Source organism: Oncorhynchus keta, unplaced genomic scaffold (assembly GCF_023373465.1).
Source record: "Oncorhynchus keta strain PuntledgeMale-10-30-2019 unplaced genomic scaffold, Oket_V2 Un_contig_6263_pilon_pilon, whole genome shotgun sequence".
NCBI lineage: Eukaryota > Metazoa > Chordata > Actinopteri > Salmoniformes > Salmonidae > Oncorhynchus > Oncorhynchus keta.
Genome location: NW_026288764.1, coordinates 351,772 through 365,122, shown reverse-complemented (window position 1 = coordinate 365,122; position 13,351 = coordinate 351,772). Strand labels below are relative to the sequence as shown.

The following is a 13,351-nucleotide window of genomic DNA, read 5'->3' as shown; positions in this document are numbered from 1 at the left end:
GAAGGTCCCCAAGAACACAGTGGCCTCCATCATTCTTAAATGGAAGAAGCTTGGAATCACCAAGACTCTTCCTAGAGCTGGCCACCCAGCAAACGGAGCAATTGGGGGAGAAGGACCTTGGTCAGGGAGTAGACCAAGAGCCTGATGGTTACTCTGACAGAGCTCCAGAATTCCTCTGTGGAGATGGGAGAACCTTCCAGAAGAACAACCATCTCTGCATCACACCACCAATCAGGCCTTTATGGTTGAGTGTCCAGACGAAAGACACTCCACAATAAAAATGCACATAACAGCCCACTTGGAGTTTGCCAAAAGTCACCCAAAGGACTCTCAGACCATGAGAAATAATATTCTCTGGTCTGATGAAACAAAGATTGAACTATTTGGCCTGAATGCCAAGCGTCACATGCCTACGGTGAAGCATGGTGTTGGCCTTCCTGTGACATCGGGTGCTATAGGTGTCATGGAGGGCAGGTAGTTTTCTCCCGGTGATGTATTTGGCAGACCGCACCACCTTCTGGAGAGCCCTGCGGTTCCGGGCGGTGTAGTTGCCATACCAGGCGGTATGTCTCTGCCACTGAAAAAGATCCCCACTGTAACGGCGTTCGTCTGTTGAAAGAGAGTCGGACCAAAATGCGGCTGGGGGGGGTTCTGTCACACCCTGGTCTTAGTATTTTGTGTTTATATATTTATGTCAGGCCAGGGTGTGACATGGGTTTATTTTGTTGTGTTTTCGTATTGGGGTTTTAGTAGGCTTTGGGATTGTGGCTGAGTAGGGGTGTCTAGCATAGGCTATGGCTGCCTGAGGCGGTTCTCAATCAGAGTCAGGTGATTCTCGTTGTCTCTGATTGGGAACCATATTTAGGTAGCCTGGGTTTCACTGTGTGTTTTGTGGGTGATTGTTCCTGTCTCTGTGTTTGTAGTCACAAGATAGGCTGTATAGGTTTTCACATTTCGTTTGTTGTTTTTGTATATATTTAGTTATTTCATGTATCGTTTATTTTATTAAAGAACATGAGTAACCACCACGCCGCATTTTGGTCCGACTCTCTTTCAACAGACGAACGCCGTTACAGAATCACCCACCACACCCGGACCAAGCAGCGTGGTGACAGGCAGCGACAGCAGAAGCAGCGAAAGGAGGAACGGACATGGGAGGATGAATTGTTCGGAGAAGGACCCTGGGATCAGCCTGGAGACGGCGAGAGCTGAGAGGCGCTGGTATGAGGAGAAGCAACAGCGGCAGCAGGAGCAACAATATCGGGACTACACTACTTGGGAGGAGATAGACTGGTGGGCGGTCGACCCAGAGAGAGTGCCGGAGCCCACCTGGGATTTGCTGGAGCAGTGCGAAGAGGGTTATAGGAGAATGGAGTTGGAGAGACAAGCACAGCGGCGCAGAAGGAAGCCCAAGAGTCAGCCCCAAAAATGTATTGGGGGGGGGGGGGTTCAGGGAGAGTGTGGCAGTCAGGAGTCAGACCTGAGCCAACTCTCCCTGTTTATCGTGAGGAGCCAAGGAGGAGACCAGAACCAGAGCCGGTGGTAGAGGTGAGCGAAGCAGAGACTGTGAAGGAGTTAATGGGGAAAGTGGAGGAGAGAGTAATGAGGGAGTTGCTAGTTTGGTGCTTTAGGTACGATATTCGTCCGATGGAGCGTGTCGGTGATTTGATGGCACCTGGGTCAGCGCTCCATACTCGTCCTGAGGTGCGTGTTAGTCGGCTGGTGAAAATTGTGCCAGCCTTACGCACTAGGCCTCCTGTGTACCTACCTAGCCTTGCACGTCCTGTGCCAGCCCTGCTCTCAGGCTCTCCAGTACACCTTCATGGTCCGGTCCATCCTGTGCCACCTTCACACACCAGTCCTCCGGTGGCAGCTCCCCGCACCAGGCTTCCTGTGCGTGTCCTCTGTCCAGTACCACCAGTTCCAGCACCACGCACCAGGCCTTCAGTGCGCATCGCCTGTTCAGCGCAGCCAGAGCCTTTCTCCTCTCCAGTGCTGTCGGAGTCTCCCACCTGTTTAGCGCTGCCGGAGCCTCCCGCCTGTTCAGCGCATCCAGCGCTTTCCTCCTCTCCTGCGCTGCCGGAGTCTCCCGCCTGTTTAGCGCAGCCAGAGCCTTCCTTCTCTCTAGCGCTGTCGGAGCCTCCCGCCTGTTTAGTGCAGCCAGAGCTTTCCTCCTCTCCTGCGCTGCCGGAGTCTCCCGCATGTTCAGCGCTGCCAGAGCTGTCAGCCTGCATGGAGCAGCCTGAGCTGCCAGCCTGCATGGAGCAGCCAGGGCTGCCAGTCTGCATGGAGCAGCCAGAGCTGTCAGTCTACAGGGAACAGCCAGATCTGCCAGTCAGCCAGACTCTTCCAGATCTGCCAGTCAACCAGACTCTTCCAGATCTGCCAGTCAACCAGACTCTTCCAGATCTGCCAGTCAACCAGACTCTTCCAGATCTGCCAGTCAACCAGACTCTTCCAGATCTGCCAGTCAACCAGACTCTTCCAGATCTGCCAGTCAGCCAGACTCTTCCAGAGCTGCCAGTTAACCAGACTCTTCCAGACCTGCCAGTCAACCAGACTCTTCCAGACCTGCCAGTCAACCAGACTCTTCCAGATCTGTCAGTGCATCTGGCTTCCTCAGAAATTGCAGCCTAATAAAAATCATTGCATGCATATCATCGCATTTGGGTAGTGGCATAGAGCAGTAGAGTAGGAGCACTTACAAAAGTTGCACACATGGGGAACATTTTTAGTAGCCTAGAGCCCGGGAAAACATGATCTTTTATAAATGGATTTCATGCAATTCTACCTCATTTTACATGACTGGAGACTTTGGCAGAATCTCAAATGATTGAAATGGCAGGCTACTTTGACACTGATAAACTGAGATCAATAAAAACGACCTTGACTTGATTCAATCAATAGCCTTTATTTGTATTTATTTGACCTTTATCAAATAAAGGTCTGTTAAGAACAAGTCAGTTAAGTCAGTTAAGAACAAATGCATATTTACAATGACGGCCTACCCCGGCCAAACCCTAACCCGGACAGCGCTGGGCCAATTGTGCGCCACCCTATGTGTGCTACAGCCTGGAATCAAACCAGGGTCTGTAGTGGCGCCTCTAGCACTGAGATGCAGTGCCTTAGACTGCTGCACCACTCGGGAGCAGCCTAGGCCTAGGTGTGTGGAGACATATTGAATGCTACAATATGAGGAGAAAATTATAGTCTTAGAAATGCTTTCAAGTTTCACTGACTCACCCAATGATGCGCAGCTCACCCCTTGATAATGGCCCAGGTGCAGCTCGTGCCAAAAGCCTCTCTCTCTCTGTTGCTTTACTTTGTAAAACAATATTTAGAAGTTGATCAAATATTTTGTTAGCTTACAGCAGACAGATTAGTCTTCTCTTTTAAGCAGGAGCCATTTGCCTTCCAGCCTGTTTTCTCGCTATTGTATTTTAAATATTGCAAAATCCCTGTTGTTGCATGCTGTTGTTTACTGATAGATTTACAGCGTGTTCCCAACTGTAGACTATGCCTGGTTATTGGGCTACATTCACAGCTAAGCTATTTTTAAAACAAATAAGCTATTGATCTTATGTGGCTACATTATCATCTTTGGAATTGGTGTCCCTTCCACAGCACGGTTGAGCTAACATAGGCTAATGCGATTAGCATGAGGTTGTAAGTAATAAGAACATTTCCCAGGACATAGACATATCTGATATTGGCAGAAAGCTTAAATTCTTGTTAATCTAACTGCACTGTCCAATTTACAGTAGCTATTACAGTGAAAGAATATCATGCTATTGTTTGAGGAGAGTGCACAATTTTGAACATGAAAAGTTATTAATAAACAAATTAGGCACATTTTGTCTTGCCATGAGAGGTACCAGATCTGGCCAAATAGGTAACGAAACGGAGTGGTGCCGGATCCTGTTAAATTAAGCACTGCTTAAAATACCTCACCTTGCGAGGATAATGGCACTGAGCTTTTTTCAAAAATGTTTTATGAGATTGGAGGAGTGGTCCTTCTGTAGCTCAGTTGGTAGAGCATGGCGCTTGTAACGCCAGGGTAGTGGGTTCGATCCCTGGGACCACCCATACGTAGAATGTATGCACACATGACTGTAAGTCGCTTTGGATAAAAGCGTCTGCTAAATGGCATATATACATTGGGAGGGATCTTAGACCATTCCTCCATATAGAATCTTTTCCAGATCTTTTATCTTTTGTCTGCACTTATGGACTGCGCTCTTCAATTCAGACCACAGCTTTGCGAAATAGATTTTTTTTGTTGGTATGGGGGTACCTTTCTGCGTATCACATCTTTCTTTCGATCCCAAACCCACCACTGGCGTGCGTGGCCAAAGAGCTCTATTTTGATGACGTCAAAAAAATGGAAACGAGTGGAGTTTGATACAAGTGCTGTGGTCAAAAGCATCATGAACTTGATATTTTATCCAAAAACCTAGTTGTGGATCTTCCAGCCAAAGCACATATCAAATTCCACAAAGAAATGGTTCATTGACCACAAAATCAACATTTTGTTTCAGGACTTGAACCCCATTGAAAGCCTATGGTTTGAATTGAAGAGGGGAAGTCCATAAGAGCAGATGAAGGATATGAAGGATCTGGAAAGATTCTGTATGGAGGAATGGTCTAAGATCCCTCCCACTGTGTTCTCCAATCTCATAACACATTTTAGAAAAAGGCTCAATGCCGTTTTCCTCGCAAGGGATGGTGTCGGAGTATTGCAAATTGGAGTGCCAATCATTTGTAACCCCATCTTAAAAATAAAAAAAAATGCTCTACTAACAGCCACAAAGGATTCATCTTTATCAAGGGTGCCAATAATTTCAGTCATGACTGTATGTCTGCCTGTATCTCTATGGATGCATGTTCATTGAAAATAGAAATTGTGTGTGTGTGTGTGTGTGTGTGTGTGTGTGTGTGTGTGTGTGTGTGTGTGTGTGTGTGTGTGTGTGTGTGTGTGTGTGTGTGTGTGTGTGTGTGTGTGTGTGTGTGTGTGTGTGTGTGTGTGTGTGTGTGTGTGTGTGTGTGTGTTGGATAATTACATAGCAGGACCCACTGGCAAAGCAACAGTATAATGATCTTTGGGTAAGTCCCAATTTTCTCTACACAGTGCACTACTATTGACCAGAGCCGATAGTAGTATGGGCTCTGGTCTAAAGTAGTGCACTATATAGGGAATAGGGTACCATTTGGGACACAGGAGTGTACTACCCTGCTGGCAGAGTTCCTCACCCAAACGAGATGTCTGAGAGGGAGGGAGGGAGAAACGGACAGGGAAACTTCCCCAAGTCAACTGCTGCCTTCTGGCCACACTGGCCACTAGCTCTGCCTTCCTTCTCTCACTGTTATTAAAAAGACCATCCCACAAAACCAGAAAAACTCAACTTCTCTCTCTTTAGTACGTCATTCTCAATCCAAAAGCATTTCTGTCATTTTTATTTGATGCCCCCATCTCGTAAAGTAAATCTATATTATCTTCTTCCTCTCTTTTGACATGAACTCACTCAACTTCAGTTGTACACGTGAACACACACACACACACACACACACACACACACACACACACACACACACACACACACACACACACACACACACACACACACACACACACACACACACACACACACACACACACAGAAAAAAAACATGTTTTAAGTGAAAAGTATGCATTGGCAAAAGATAAAGGGAAGAATCCGTATGAAACAAACTGTCAATTAAATAGAACAATGTTGGATTGATGCACAGTCCAGTAAATGTTTTTCCTCTGCCATCTGGTTGTCATCGTGAGAGGAGCCCCTTTCCCACCGTCCCACCCACACCCACTAAGCACCCACCCCACCCCAGGCGACCCTGTAGGGAGGCCCTGCTGGTCCAAACAGAGCTGTACTTCAGAACACACCCTAACCCTTCCTTCACCATAACCTCACTGGTGATGACATGGAGCTGTGGGGCAACCTCAGAAAGGCTGAGGGAGGGAGGGAGTCAATCAGTCAGCCTTTCTTCACAATCCATCCAGCTCTCCCACAGCCAGCCGCCAGCCAGCCCTACTCCTCAACTCACCTAGCCATCCCAACCCACACAGCCCTCCCCAACCAACCAACCAGCCAGCCAGTTAGTCAGGCCTCCCCAGCCAGACCTCCCCCAGCCAGACAGCAAGCCCTCCAGCCCTGACCCACCAAGCCCTCAACCCTCCCTGCATAAAAAAATATAGTTTACGATATAATACTACAGTACTTACTATAGAATTCTGTAGTAAATTGTAGTATACTGTGCAATACTATACTACACACTGTAGTATCCCTTGACCATGTGTAGTACTTAGTATACTATCGAAAAATATAGTAAATACTACAGTATTATCCACAAAAAAAACACTGTAGTAAATACAACAAATGTCTGCAAAAACACTAGTCTGCAAAAACACAACCTTTTGTTACTACAGTAAATACTACAGTATTTAGTTTGCATATACCCTGCCCCCGCATCCCCCATATCCCAATGTGTGCCACTCGTAAGTGAGAAACCTACATGCCTACAAGTATAAATCATATATTGTGTCCCCTACAGGTTATTAAAAAGAACAGACGCTCTGAAGTCTCTGTTCAGAACCTAGTCCTACCTACCTACCTACAGGTTACGGAAAATGCGCTCTTTTAGTATTTCTCCAGTAGGTTTCCTCAAGAAGAAAGCCTACGCTAATATGTCAAAGATAATATAACAAAAATACCACAGTAAATGCTACAGTATACGACGGTCTCCAAAAACACTACAGTAATTGTTATAATACAGTCAGTATATACATATATTTTTAAATAGTACAGTATTTATACTATAGTAAGCTGTAAATACAAAAATACTACAGTTAATACTATAGTATTCCTACCATAGTATATACACTAGGGCTCCAGAGTGGCGCAGCGGTCTAAGGCACTGCATCTCAGTGCAAGAGGTGTCTGTAACGGTCTTTTGCTGCCTCCAGCTCTGCCTTGGGGCGGCGATACTCTCCCGGCTGTACCCAGGGTCCCTTGCCATCCAGGATCTCTTCCCATGTCCAGGATTTTGGAGATTGCTGCTGCTGCCCGTTACCACGCTGCTTGGTCCTTTGGTGGTGGGTGATTCTGTAACGGTCTTCTTCTCTGATGAGGAGGAGTAGTAGGAAGGATCGGAGGACCAATGCGCTGCGTGGTAAGTGTCCATATTGTTTAATAAGAATAATGAACACTGAACAAAACAAAACACGACAACGTGAAATAACAAAACCGAAACAGTTCCCACAACTCAAAAGTGAAACCAGGCTACCTAAGTATGGTTCTGAATCAGGGACAACGATTGACAGCTGCCTCTGATTGCGAACCATACCAGGCCAAACACAGAAATCCCAAATTATAGAAAAAGGAACATAGACTGCCCATCCCAACTCACGCCCTAACCATACTAAAACAAAGACAAAACAAAGGAACTAAGGTCAGAACGTGACAGTGTCACTACAGTCCCTGGTTTGAATCCAGGCTGTACCACACCTGGCTGTGATTAGAAGTCCCATAGGGCGGCGGACAATTGGTCCAGCGTCATCCAGGTTTGGCCGGGGTAGGCCGTCATTGTAAATAAGAATTTGTTCTTAACTGGCTTGCCTAGTTAAATAAAAATACACTATTAGTCTTTTTTCCTGTTGTTTCCACCACCCACCCCCAGGTGCACCCTGAGGCTCAGCTAAGGCTCTAACATTAACACAGGGTAGTCACCAGCTTAAAAACATGTTTTTACTGCAGCTCCACCACCACCACATTACAAAAGTAGCCGGTGAGTAAATGTATACAGATTTAAAATCCAATGAGATTCTCTTAGGTTGTAGAGCTCCTTGTTGTTTTCTTAGACACACAAATCGAAATGTATAAATACTTCTTCACTTTTCAAGCACTGAAAATACAGTATAGCTGTGAATATTCTTAATGCCATGGCAACTTAAGTACACATGAATCCTATAGCCAGCCGTGATGAGATGCGACAACATGAAACAATTATGGCGACAATAGACACAATCAACCATCCATGTCCGCAGACAGAAATACATACACACGCCTATAGCTAGCAGAGAATAACATCTTAACGTCTGTAATTACACAGAGAGTGCTTCAGTCCAAGCCTCAAGATGGGTATGATCAAATGGAATATGACTACACTGAGTCCATGAAACATATGAAGGGGGTTATGTTAGGGGAAGTTAGAATTTTTTTGTTCAACATTATCCTGCTAACCCAAGTGTCTCTCGGCTCTGTGTGGGTTGTCATTTGGCCGGAGATGAATCCAACACATCAGGAGACACAACTTTTATTTTCGCCTCTCAAACGAGTGGTGGGGCACACGTTTTAAGAACATTACGTTGAGATTCAGACAGGACAGGTGTCAAAGGAAGTCACTCAGTCACTCAGATATAGTTGGGTTGGTTGTTTTAACACCCTAGGTCTGAGCCCCCATCCTAGGCCCCCATCCCCCCATATCTCAAAGCCTCCACACTCAACCTGGTCTCAGGCTCAGCACCACTCCCCTTACATGACTGGCCTGAACCACAGAAAACAGTACACAAGTTCAGTACAGCATGGGTTTACTCTATGAATATCTAGTCACTGCAATGGTCTGTATACAGGATCTAAAACAAAAATATATTGGTGTACATGTCGATTTTATACCTCTCTTCAATTGTGTGCATTGATTGTAATTGTTTACATTATTTTGTGTGATATTTGTGTTAAAGTAATCTCTATTTTTGTCTCTTCTGAATAAATAAATAAATAAACTCTACTGAACAAAAATACACACAACATGTGAAGTGTTTGGTCACATTTTTCATGAGCTGAAAAAAAAGATCCCATAAATTGCTGAGGAGTATTTATGTGTGTAATAAAGCCCTTCTGTGAGGGGAAAAAAATATATATATATATTCTGAATGGCTGGACCTGGCTCCCCAGTGGGTGCACCTGCCTCCCAAGTGAGTGGGCCTATGATTATTTGGGGGCCTATGCCTTATTTACATAAGTAATCAGACCCTTGCTATGAGATTCGAAATTGAGCTCAGGTGCATCCTGTTTCCATTGATCATCCTTGAGATGTATCTACAGCGTGATTGGAGTCCACCTGTGGTAAATTCAATGGATTGGACAGGATTTGAAAAGGTACACACCTGTCTATATAAGGTCCCACAGTTGACAGTGCATGTCAGAGCAAAAACCAAGCCATAAGGTCGAAGGAATTGTCCTCAGAGCTCCGAGACAGGATTTTTGTCAAGGCACAGATCTGGGGAAGGGTACCAAAACATTTCTGCAGCATTGAAGGTCCCCAAGAACACAGTATCCTCCATCATTCTTAAATGGAAGAAGTTTGGAATCACCAAGTCAGTGGCAGGGAGACTAGTCACAATCGAAGGAAAAGATGAGCGGGAGCAAAGTACAGAGAGATCCTTGATGATAACCTGAAAATAGCTGTGCAGCAAAAACTTCCCATCCAACCTGACAGAATTTGAGAGAATCTGTAGAAACTCCCCAAATACAGGTGTGCCAAGCTTGTACCATCATGCCCAAGAAGACTTGAGGGTGTAATTGCTGCCAAAGGTGCTTCAACAAAGAATTGAGTAAAGGGTCTGAATACTTATGTAAATGTGATACTACAGTTTGTTATTTTTATACATTTGGGGAATTGTGTGTAGATTCATGAGGGGGGGGGGAACTGTTTAATCCATTTCAGAATAAGGCTGTAACGTAACAAAATGTGGAAAAAGTCAAGGGGTCTGAATACTTTCCGAATGCACAGTATTTACAAAAAAAGGGATTTCTCTTGTATTTCATATGGGTTATTGTGTTCCCCTTTGTTGTCCTCTATGTAATCCCTAATACAGATTTGACAGTAACAGACAATGAGGTATGGAGTCATAGACCTAGTCTTGATGAAGTGTCCAGACAGCATAAGTGACAAATAACCTGCAAAGTTTGTATATCCTGCAAAGCTAGACACTTAATAAGCTAGTAACAAATGGGCATGTTTTATTGACAAAATGCGCTGACGTAAAGTGTCGCTTTTCAAGAAATGTGTCATCAACATCTGTCATGAACATTTTGAGTGAATAACAAAAAAAATACAAAAGATCTAGTTTTACTCTAAGAATAATTTGTAAGAGGAATGTGATACATTTGTTACAGAGCCATATTGAAAAGGTCTCACTTCCCTGCCCTTTTGTACTCTTGAAACATTGTGCTCTGGTGAGTAACATTTTCCAATATTTTTATTACATTCAATATGGCAAATAAATATAAAACTTGACCAGCCCTCCTTGCCCCCATAGTCCAGAGAACAACCTTGTATTTAACCTACCTTAAGTGCTTTTAAGTGCTTTTCCAGACTGTTTTACAAAGAAATCCAGAATGGGTCTAGGGTGACTGTGACATGGTGTTTGGATAAGAGGTACGAACCCTGGAAAGGCAACAAATCTTAGAAGTGAAGCTAAGGAGCTCATCATTCTCCAGCCAGCCAGGAACACGTTCAGATGACATAACAACCCTTCAAGGTCAAACTATACCCCTCCCTCCATATCTCCCTCGCTCCCCGCCACCCTCTCTTCCCTTCTCCCCAGTACATGACACCCTGTCCCTTTCCTTCCCTTCCCACCCAAGCACCTGACACGCTTCCTACACCCTCCCTCCCTCCCTTGTACCTTACACCCTGCCTCCCTCCATCCCTCCTTTGTACCTTACACCCACTCTCTATCCCTCCCTCCACTCTTTCTGACACCCTGACTGATTCCCGATTTTTCCACCCTAATTCCGAAGTGTGCACCTGCACACTTTCGTGCACCAATTTAGCAATGGTGGAAACTCCCTCCTGCTAATCCTTGCACTAAACCTTTTCTTTTAAATCTATGACAGGGAGTGCGCAAGTGCATACTTCACGAGAAGGGTGGAGAATTGGGACATAGCCCCTCTCTGTCCCTCCTGAACTTCCTTCTGCAGGCCATCTGCCCCCCTTTACCACCTCTCCCACTCCCGTCCAGCTCTCCCACCTACTCAACGGGTGCTTACACACACCCAGGCATGTACACACACACACTCCACACAGCTCAGCGCTGTCAACGCACTCCACAGGGGTCCCACCGCAATACCACAGATCAACACCAGGGGGAGTCTCACCATCTCAGGCTGCACCTGGAACAGAACACGGAGGAGAAGTTAAGAGTGACATCTGAAACACTATGTAAATTTATGTAAATGACCATTCACAGTGCCTAGTGAAAGTCTACACATCCCTTGCACACCGTCTTCACATTTAAAAAGGATTACAGATTTACCACAACCTATTCCACATTTTCTCAAGTGAATTACATTTTCGAAATTCATACAACAAAAAATGAAGATGTCTGGATTGCGTGTCTTTACACCTTTGTTTGGCAGCCATTACAGCTTTGAATCATTTTGAAAAATATTCTATCAACTTTGCACAACTCTTAGGGCAACATATGTCCATAGGTTTTGTCAAAATTGCTCAAGCTCAGTAAATTTAGTTGGGAACTATTGATGGACGGCAATATTTAAACATTGTCTCTGATAATTTTAGTCAGGACTGAAACTAGACTACTCAGGAATACTGGAAACACCCCTATTGCTCTCCATCAATGATTCACAACCAAATGTACTGAGCTTGAGCAATTTTGACAAAACCAATGGATACAGTGGGGCAAAAAAGTATTTAGTCAGCCACCAATTGTGCAAGTTCTCCCACTTAAAAAGATGAGAGAGGCCTGTAATTTTCAACATAGGTACACTTCAACTATGACAGACAAAATGAGAAGAAAAATCCAGAATATCACATTGTAGGATTTTTTATGAATTTATTTGCAAATTATGATGGAAAGAAAGTATTTGGTCACCTACAAGCAAGATTTCTGGCTCTCACAGACCTGTACAGCTTTGAAGGCTCCTCTGAAGCCTTCTTTAAGAGGCTCCTCTGTCCTCCACTCATTACCTGTATTAATGGCACCTGTTTGAACGTGTTATCAGTATAAAAATCACCTGTCCACAACCTCAAACAATCACACTCCAAACTCCACTATGGCCAAGACCAAAGAGCTGTCAAAGGACACCAGAAACAAAATGGTAGACCTGGACCAGGCTGGGAAGTCTGAATCTGCAATAGGTAAGCAGCTTGGTTTGAAGAAATCAACTGTGGGAGCAATTATTAGGAAATGGAAGACTTACAAGAGCACTGATAATCTCCCTCGATCTGGGGCTCCACGCAAGATCTCACCCCGTGGGGTCAAAATTGATCACAAGAACGGTGAGCAAAAATCCCAGAACCACACGGGGGGACCTAGTGAATGACCTGCAGAGAGCTGGGACCAAAGTAACAAAGCCTACCATCAGTAACACACTACGCCGCCAGGGACTCAAATGCTGCAGTGCCAGACGTGTCCCCCTGCTCAAGCCAGTACATGTCCAGGCCCATCTGAAGTTTGCTAGAGAACATTTGGATAATCCAGAAGAAGATTGGGAGAATGTCATATGGTCAGATGAAACCAAAATATAACTTCTTGGTAAAAACTCAACTCGTCGTGTTTGGAGGACAAAAAATGCTGAGTTGCATCCAAAGAACACCATACCTACTGTGAAGCATGTGGGTGGAAACATCATGCTTTGGGGCTGTTTTTCTGCAAAGGGACCAGGACGACTGATCCGTGTAAAGGAAAGAATGAATGGGGCCATGTATCGTGAGATTTTGAGTGAAAACCTGAAAGATGAAACGTGGCTAGGTCTTTCAGCATGACAATGATCCCAAACACACTGCCCGGGCAACGAAGGAGTGGCTTTGTAAGAAGCATTTCAAGGTCCTGGAGTGGCCTAGCCGGTCTCCAGATCTCAACCCCATAGAAAATCTTTGGAGGGAGTTGAAAGTCCGTGTTGCCCAGCAACAGCTCCAAAACATCACTGCTCTAGAGGAGATCTGCATGGAGAAATGGGCCAAAATACCAGCAACAGTGTGTGAAAACCTTGTGAAGACTTACAGAAAACGTTTGACCTCTGTCATTGCAAACAAAGGGTATATAACAAAGTATTGAGAAACCTTTGTTATTGACCAAATACTTATTTTCCACCATAACTTGCAAATTCATTAAAAATCCTACAATATGATTTTCTGGATTTTTTTTCTAATTTTGTATGTCATAGTTGAAGTGTACATATGATAAAAATGACAGGCCTCTCTCATCTTTTTAAGTGGTAGAACTTGCACAATTGGTGGCTGACTAAATACTTTTTTGCCCCACTGTATATGTAGCCCTAAGAATTGTGCA

At 44.8% G+C, this 13,351-nt stretch overlaps 1 pseudogene; it reads left to right on the top strand.

Annotated features, from left to right (window-relative positions):
- The first annotated feature begins 6,662 nt into the window (after nucleotides 1-6,662).
- Nucleotides 6,663-6,715, top strand: LOC118388139 (uncharacterized; annotated as a pseudogene).
- The last annotated feature ends 6,636 nt before the right edge of the window (nucleotides 6,716-13,351 follow it).